At 40.9% G+C, this 8,581-nt stretch overlaps 1 protein-coding gene and 1 pseudogene across 1 annotated transcript in view; both read left to right on the forward strand.

The window, feature by feature from the left end:
- The window catches only part of LOC108295633, a 17,741-nt pseudogene extending 11,760 nt beyond the window's left edge, over window positions 1-5,981 (forward strand).
- Window positions 1-8,581, forward strand: part of LOC108295652 (zinc finger protein 888-like) — a 37,584-nt gene that overhangs the window by 6,979 nt on the left and 22,024 nt on the right. The gene's annotated exons all lie outside the window — the stretch shown is intronic.

An 8,581-nucleotide genomic window follows, 5' to 3' on the forward strand; every position in this document is an offset into this window, starting at 1 on the left:
AAAAAAAAAAAAAAAAAAAAATACAAAATGAATTATGAAGAAAAGGTACACATATCAATTTCTGTAATTGTTTATTTATTTATTTATGAGACGGAGTTTTGCTCTTGTTGCCAAGGCTGGAGTGCAGTGGTGCAATCTCCACTCACTGCAACCTATATCTCCCAGGTTTAAGTGATTCTTCTGCCTTAGTTTCCTGGGTAGCTGGGATTACAGGCATGTGCCACCACGCCCAGCTAATTTTGTATTTTTAATAGAGACATGATGTCTTTTTGTTGGTCAGGCTGGTCTCAACCTCCGAGCCTCATGTGATCCCCCCCACCTTGGCCTCCTAAAGTGCTGGGATTACAGGTGTGAACCACCGTGCCCAGCCTATCTGTCCTTTTATTTACCTTTACTGAAGAGCTTTATATATATTTGTGGTTGAAGTTACTCTTTAACTTTCTTTCTTTTTTTTTTTTTTGAGTCTTGGTCTGTCACCCAGGCTCGACTGCAGTGGTGCGATCTCCACTCGCTGCAACCTCTACCTCCTGGGCTCAAGTGATTCTCCTGCCTCAGCCTCCCAAGTAGCTGGGACTACAGGCATGCCACCACGCCTGGCTAACTTTCTGTGTTCTTTTAGTAGAGACATGGTTTCACCATGTTAGCCAGGATGGTCTTGATCTCCTGACCTTGTGATCCTCCTGCCTCAGTCTCCCACAGTGTTGGCATTACAGGGGTGGGCCACCGTGCCTGGCCTACCTCAAGGTTATTAAAACATGTTAGTGCTATTAGATGGCTTCGAGTAGGCCGGGCCTGGTGGCTCACGCCTGCAATCCAAGCTCTTTGGAGGCCAAGGCAGGCGGTCACCTGAAGTTGGGAGTTCAAGACCAGCCTGACCAACATGGTGAAACCCCATCTTTATTTTAAGAAAAAAAAAAAAAAAAAAAAAGATGGCTTCGAGTATTGGAAGTTTCCTAGGACAGACTCTAAACTTCCTTTGTTTAATAAGATTTGTCGGCCTTCACTGATGTTGATGATGAGAAGCTCCTTTTCCTGTCTCAGTCATTTCACTGTCCTGTCAGAAATAACTCCTCTAATTCCAGCACTTTGGGAGGCTGAGGTGGGCAGATCGCTTGAGTTCAAGAGTTTGAGACCTGTCTGGCCAACATGGTAAAACCTCAAATCTACTAAGTACAAAAATATTGGCCAGGCATGGTGGCCCACACCCGTAATCCCAGCACTTCAAGAGGCCAAGACGGGCAGATGACCTGAGGTCAGGAGTTAGAGACCAGCCTGGCCAACATTATGAAACCCCATCTACTAAAATTAGAAAAATTAGCTGGACGTGGTGCGCGTGCCTGTTATCATAGGTTCGCTACAAGCTGAGGCAGGACAATCACTTGGATACGGGAGGTAGAGGTTAGATTTAGCTGAGATCAGAGCACTGCACTCCAGCCTGGATGACAGGGTGAGACTCTGGGCTGAGGCAGGAGAATTGTGCCACTACACTCCAGCCTGGGGAATAGAGTGTCACTCAGTCTCAAAAAGAAACAAACAAAAAAATAGCTTTAACTGGGAGGCTTAAGACATAGAAATGTATTTCTCATAAATCTAGAAAATGCGAAATCCAAGAGCAAGGTGCTGCCAGATAGGTTCCTGGTGGGAGCCTCCATCGTGGTTGAGCCCAGCCATCTTCCTGCTGTGTCCTGACATGGTGGAAAGAGTAACAAGGAACGAGCTCTTGACTGTCTCTTTTTATAAAAGCGCTAGTTCTGACCAAATTCTCTCAAAGGCTCCATGTGCAGCAACATCCTATTGGAGAATGAGAACCTTCAACGTGGCTTTTGGCCCATAAGAACATTCATTCCAGGGAGCCCGCATCATATTTCTTATGTTTTTATTGTACAATTTGTGTTGAGCAATCTTTGATCTCAGTTTATAAATTTTTTCAGTAGACGTTCTATGTTTAATATTTTATGCATAGTGAACTAGAGAACTAAGGGCAAACATATGTATAGAATTGCTGTATTGCTTGGGTGTTACATAACTGGAGTTGTGACATCATAATTGTAATCTCTGACACTGTTAGTCAGTTGGTTTTTTTTTTTCCTTCTTTGAGATAGAGTCTCACCCAGTCTTCCAGGCTGGAGTGCAGTGGCACAGTCTCAGCTCACTGCAACCTCTGCCTTCTGGGTTCAAAAAATTCTGCCTCAGCCTTTCAAGTAGCTGGGATGGCAGACGCCTGCCAGCATGCCCAGCTAATTTTTTTTTTTAATTTTTAGTAGAAATGGGGGTTTCACCATGTTGACCAGGCTGGTCTTGAACACCTGACCTTGTGATCCACCTGCCTCGGCCTCCCAAAGTGTTGGGATTTCAAACGTGAGACACCACACCTAGCCACTAGTCAGTTCTCATTCCTTATAATGCTGTGTATTTTCTTGACCTCACACGTCAGAAGGTAGTGATCTTGCCATGTATTTCAGTTATTATATTGTATCCTGGTGATAAGTAGAAGATGTGGCATTTTCCTTCAAAGGAAATTGTTTAGAATTCTGCAGGCTGTATAAATGTACTTATTATTTGCTTGCTGGTTTTATCATGGGTTACAATATTTTATTAATTAATTTTTATGATTTTACATATGGCTTTTTGGTATGTAGTATGCAATATAACTGTCACACTCCACTCATGAATGTCACAAAGTGCCACTGGGCACCCTTGCTTAGCCCTGTAATTGCAGGACTTTCGGAGGCTGAAGCGGGTGGATCACTTAAGGTCAGGAGTTTGAGACCAGCCTGGCCAATATGGTGAAACTTTATTGCTACTAATAATACAAAACTTAGCCAGATGTGGTGGCATGTGCCTGTAATCTCAGCTACTCCTGAGGCTGAGGCAGGAGGATCGCTTGAACCCAGGAGGTGGAGGTTGCAGTGGGCCAAGATCATGCCATTGCATTTCAGCCTGGGTGACTCTGTCTCAAAATATACAAATACTTAAAAAAAAGTCAGAAAGTGCGTGTTCTGCATGGATATAGGTAATTTACAACATTTATTCAGATAAATATTGTATTAACATTTTTCTTTTCTTTTTTTGAGTCAGAGTCTTTTTTTTTTTTTTTTTTTTTTTTTTTTTTTTTTTTTTTTTTTTTTTTTTTTTTTTTTTTTTTTTTTCTTTTCTTTTTTTGAGACGGAGTTTCGCTGTTGTTGCCCAGACTGGAGTGCAATGGCACGATCTCGGCTCACCGCAACCTCCGCCTCCTGGGTTCAAGCAATTCTCCTGCCTCAGCCTCCCGAGTAGCTGGGACTACAGGCACGCACCATCATGCCTAGCTAATTTTTTTTTTTTGTATTTTTAGTAGAGACGGGGTTTCACCTTGTTGACCAGGATGGTCTCGATCTATTGACCTCGTGATCCACCCGCCTCGGCCTCCCAAAGTGCTGGGATTACAGGCTTGAGCCACCGCGCCCGACCGTGTCAGAGTCTTAATCAGTCGTCCAGGCTGAAATGCAGTGGTGTGATCTTGACTCACTGCAACCTCTGCCTCCCGGGTTGAAGCACTTCTTTGCCTCAACCTCCCGAGTAGCTAGGACTACAGGTGTGGGCCACCATGCCTGGGTAGGTTTTGTAATCTTTTCATATCCTCTCAGTGCTATGATTGTTTCACAGTACAGAATTTTCATTGATTTTGGTTATCTTTAAATGAGCTTGTTATGTATTATTTACCAATATAGTATATTGTGTGATTCTTTAGCATTTATTTGTATACAGTAAATATGCTGTAAACATTAGTAATATATATTTTTCTTTCCATTGATGTGACAGTGATACGTTTTTTGCAAACTACTATACACGTTATGGTCACAGTGGAAAAATACTCCTTACTTGAAGCTTACACATGTTTGTGCCCTGTCACTGTGTGGTCATGATATTGGAAATAGGCTTCTGTAGAAATGATTTCAGGTACATGCAATTGCCCTTTATGTATTAAATAATCTTACGCCTTTTGTGTTCCTGAAGTATGAAGATCATGTTTGGGAAGTTTAAACTTAGTATTGTGTTTTGTGTCATATTTACACGTCAATATTATTTAAGATTTGTATCTAATTGGAAACCCGTTTGTGTTTACGTTTTATAGATATCTCTTCCAAATGCATGATGCAAGAGCTCTTGCCAGCGGGGCAAGGCAACACAGAAGTGTTCCACACAGGATCATTGGAAACATGAAAGTCATCACGTTGGAGGCTTTTGCTTCCAGGAAATTGAGAAAGATATTCATGACTTTGAGTTTCAGTGGCCAGAAGATGAAAGAAATAGCCATGAGGCACCCATGAGAAAAACTGAAAGGTTTCCTTGGGGTACAGACCGATATGATCAAACACATGCTGGCAACAAGCGTGTTAAAGATCAGCTTGGAATAAGAGTTCATTCACATCTGTCTGAACTGCACATATTTGAGACCGAAGGGAGAATTGGTAAACAAGCTGAGAAATTTATCAGTGATGTGTCTGCAGTTTCAACATCTCCAAGAATTCCTTGTAGGCCCCAAACCCATATTTTTAACAACTATGGAAATAATTTTCTTTATTTTTCATTACTCATACAAAAACAGGAAGTACACATGAGAGAAAAATCTTTCCAATATAGTGAGAGTGGCAAAGCCTTTAATTGTAGCTCACTCTTAGGGAAACATCAGATAATCCACTTAAATGAGAAACAATATAAATGTGATATATGTGGCAAGGTCTTTAATCAGAAGTGATACCTTGCGTGCCATTGTAGATATCATACTGGTGAAAAACCTTACAAGTGTAGTGACTGTGGCAAGACCTTCAGTCACACGTCATCCCTTAAATACCATCGCAGAGTTCATACAGGAGAGAAACCTTACAAGTGTAATGAGTGTGGCAAGAACTTCCGTCAGTATTCAACCCTTGTAAACCATAAGGCAATTCATACTGGAGAGAAACCTTACAAGTGTAATGAGTGTGGCAAGTCCTTTGGTCAAAATACAGCCCTTGTAAATCATAAGGCAGTTCATACTGGAGAGAAACCTTACAAGTGCAATGAGTGTGGCAAGACCATCAGTCGAAATTCATACCTTGTAATTCATAAGACAATTCATACTGGAGAGAAACCTCACAAGTGTAATGAATGTGAGAAGGTTTTTAATAGAAAATCACGCCTTGTACTTCATTGTGGACTTCATACTGGAGAGAAACCTTACAAATGTGAAGAATGTGACAAAGTTTTCAGTCGCAAATCACACCTTGAAAGACACAGGAGAATTCATACGGGAGAGAAACCATACAAATGTAAGGTGTGTGACAAGGCTTTTGGGTGTGATTCACACCTGGCACAACATACTAGAATTCACACTGGAGAGAAACCTCACAAGTGTAAACAAGTGTAATGAGTGTGGCAAAGCTTTTAGTGAACAGTCAGTCCTTATTCACCATCAAGCAATCCATGGCATAGAAAAACTTTACTAATGTAATGATTGTCACCAAGTCTTCAGTAATGCTACAACCATTGCAAATCATTGAAGAATCCATAATGAAGAGAGATCTTACAAGTGTAATAAATGTGGCACATTTCTTAGATATCGTTCATACCTTGCAGTTCGTTGGTGAACTCATATGGAGAGAAACCTTAGAAGCAGTAATGAGTGTGGCAAGTCCTTCAGTCAGACGTCATCCCTTGTATGCCATTGTAGACCTCATATTGGAGAGAAACCTTACAAGTGTAATAATGAGTATGGCAAGACCTTTGGTCAAAATTCAGCCCTTGTAATTCATAATTCAATTCATAGTGCAGAGAAACCTTACAAGTGCAATGAATGTGGCAAGATTTTTAATGAACAATCAAGCCTCACAGGTTATCATAGACTTCATGCTGCAGAGAAACTTTACAAGTATAATGAATGTGGCAAGGTCATTAAAGCAACAGTCAAATCTTACACATCATCATGTACTTCATCCTGGAGAGAAACCATACAAGTGTAATAAATGTGGCAAGGTATTTAAACAAAAAACTTGTACATCATCATAAAATTTGTCCTAGAGAAAACCTTACAAATGTCATGATTGTGGCAAAGTCTTCAGTCAAGCTTCATCTTATGCAAAACTTAAGAGAATTTAGCATTGACTTGAGTTTGAGTTGACATAACATTGAGTTCAAGCATTAATTGATATTAAAGTGTTTATGTTAAGAGGATTGGGCCAGGTGTGGTGGCTCATGCCAGTAATCTTAGCACTTTTGGGAGGCCAAGACGGGTAGATCACTTGAGGTCAAGGGTTTGAGACCAGTCTGGCCAATGGATGTTGGCCACTATTCCCAGCCTATTTTTGACTTTTTTTTTTTTTTTAAATTTTAATTTTTAGACTGAATCTTGCTTTTCTTGCCCATGCTGTAGGGCTGTGGTGCGATCTCAGCTTTCTGCAACCTCTGCCTCCTGTGTTCAAGCAATTCTCCTGTCTAAGCCTCCCAAGTAGCTGGGATTACAGGCATCCACGACCATGCCCAGGCATTTTTTGTATTTTTAGTAGAGATAGGGTTCCACCATGTTGGCCAGGCTCATCTCGAACTCCTGACCACAAGTGTATGCCCACCTCCGTCTCCCAAAGTGCTGGGATTACAGGTATGAGCCACCATGCCTGGCCTGTTCTTTGTTTCTTTCTTTTTTTTTTTTTTTTTTTTTTTTTTTGTTTTTTTTTGAGATGGAGTCTCACTCTTGTTGCCCAGGCTGGAGTGCAATGGCACTATCCCAGCTCACTGCAACCTCTACCTCCTGGGTTCAAGTGATTGTCCTGCCTCGGCTTCCCAAGTAGCTGGGATTATAGGCGCCTGCCACTATGCCCGGCTAATTTTTTATATTTTTAGTAGAGATGGGGTTTCACTATGTTGGTCAGGTTAGTCTCGAACTCCTGACCCCAGGTGATCTACCCGCCTCGACCTCCCAAAGTGCTGAGATTACAGGTGTGAGCCACCTCGCCTGGCCCATTCTTTGTTTCTTTAACAAAAACTGATAGGGATTTTTATGGGTATTGTATTGACTCTAAATCACATTGGGTTATTAATTTTTTCAATTATCAATAAGGGTTGTATCTTTAGGTATATAATTTTTAAATTATTTTGATCTATGTTTGTAGATTTCAGGGTACAAACTTCTTACCTCTTCAGGTTTATTCCTAAGTATTTCTTACTGGAGCAAATGGAAGTGTTTTCTTAATTTTCTTTTAAAATTGTTTATTGTTAATGTATGGAAATTCAACTAATTTTTGGTGCTGATATTGTATTCTGCAAATACACTGACTGTGTTTATTAGTTCCAGTAGCATTTTCATTGACTTTTTGTGATTTTTCTTTTTTCTTATTTTTTGAGACATTGTCTCACTCTGTTGCCCAATCTGGAGTGCAATGGTGTGGTTGGGTCACTGCAACCTCTGCCTTCTGTGTTCAAGTGATTCTTCTGCCCCAGCCTCCCGAGTAGCTGGGGTTACAAGCTCCCACCACCATGCCTGGCTAATTTTTGTATGTTTTTAGTAGAGACAGGGTTTCACTATGTTGGTCTGGGGGGTCTTGAACTCCTGACCTCGTGATCTGCTCACCTCGGCCTCCCAAAGTGCTGGGACTACAGACTTGAGCCACTGTGCGTGGCCAGCTTTATGTGATTTCCTACACAGAAGATCATGTCGTCTTCAAATAAATATAAGTGTACTTTTTTCCTTCTCATTTGGATGAGTTTTATTTCTTTTGGAATTTAATTGCTGTGGGTAGAACAGCTAATATTTATTGAATAGAAGAAGTGAGAGCATTCTTGCATCATGTAAGATCCTACAGAAAAAGCATTCCATTTTCTCTACTTGGTTATTTTCGCTGTGGTCTTTTCATGGGTGGTCTTTGTATTGTTGAGGTAAATTTCCTTCTCTGTTTTGTTTAGGATTTCTATGACAACTGGATGTTGAATTTTGTGAAATGCTTTTTCTCCATCTGTTGAGATGATGTGGTTTTCATCCTTCGTTCTGTTCAGGTGGTATATCACATTGATTTGCTTATGTTGAACCACCCTTGCATTCCAGAAATAAGTGGCACTTGAATATCTACAATTATTTTTCTATCCTCTTGAATGCAGTTTTCTAGTACAAAGGGTCTTCAACAAGTTGATGGAAAATAAGTATTCTTTATGAGAAAATTGAGCATGAATTTTATACTTTTTGCACAAAAATAAACAGTACAAATCTGTTAAAACAGGCTCTAGTTTGAGGCTCTCAGAATAATAAGACATAAGTTTGAAAAGAGACTCTATATCAGTCAGGTGCAAGGGCTCAAGGCTGTAATCCCAGCACTTTGGGAGGCTGGGGTGGGCAGATCACCGGAGGTCAGGAGTTCAAGACCAGCCTAACAAACGGGGAGAAACCCCATCTCTACTGAAAACACATAATTTGCCAGGCATGGTGGCGTGTGCTTGTAATTTCAACTACTTGGGAAGTTGAAGCAGGAGAATCACTTGAACCCAGGAGGTGGAGGTGGTGGTGAGCTGAGAATGCACCACTGTACTCCAGCCTGGGCAACAAGAGCAAAACTCTGCTTCAAATTAAAAAAAA

The sequence above is a fragment of the Cebus imitator genome, unplaced genomic scaffold (genome assembly GCF_001604975.1).
Source record: "Cebus imitator isolate Cc_AM_T3 unplaced genomic scaffold, Cebus_imitator-1.0 Scaffold654, whole genome shotgun sequence".
NCBI lineage: Eukaryota > Metazoa > Chordata > Mammalia > Primates > Cebidae > Cebus > Cebus imitator.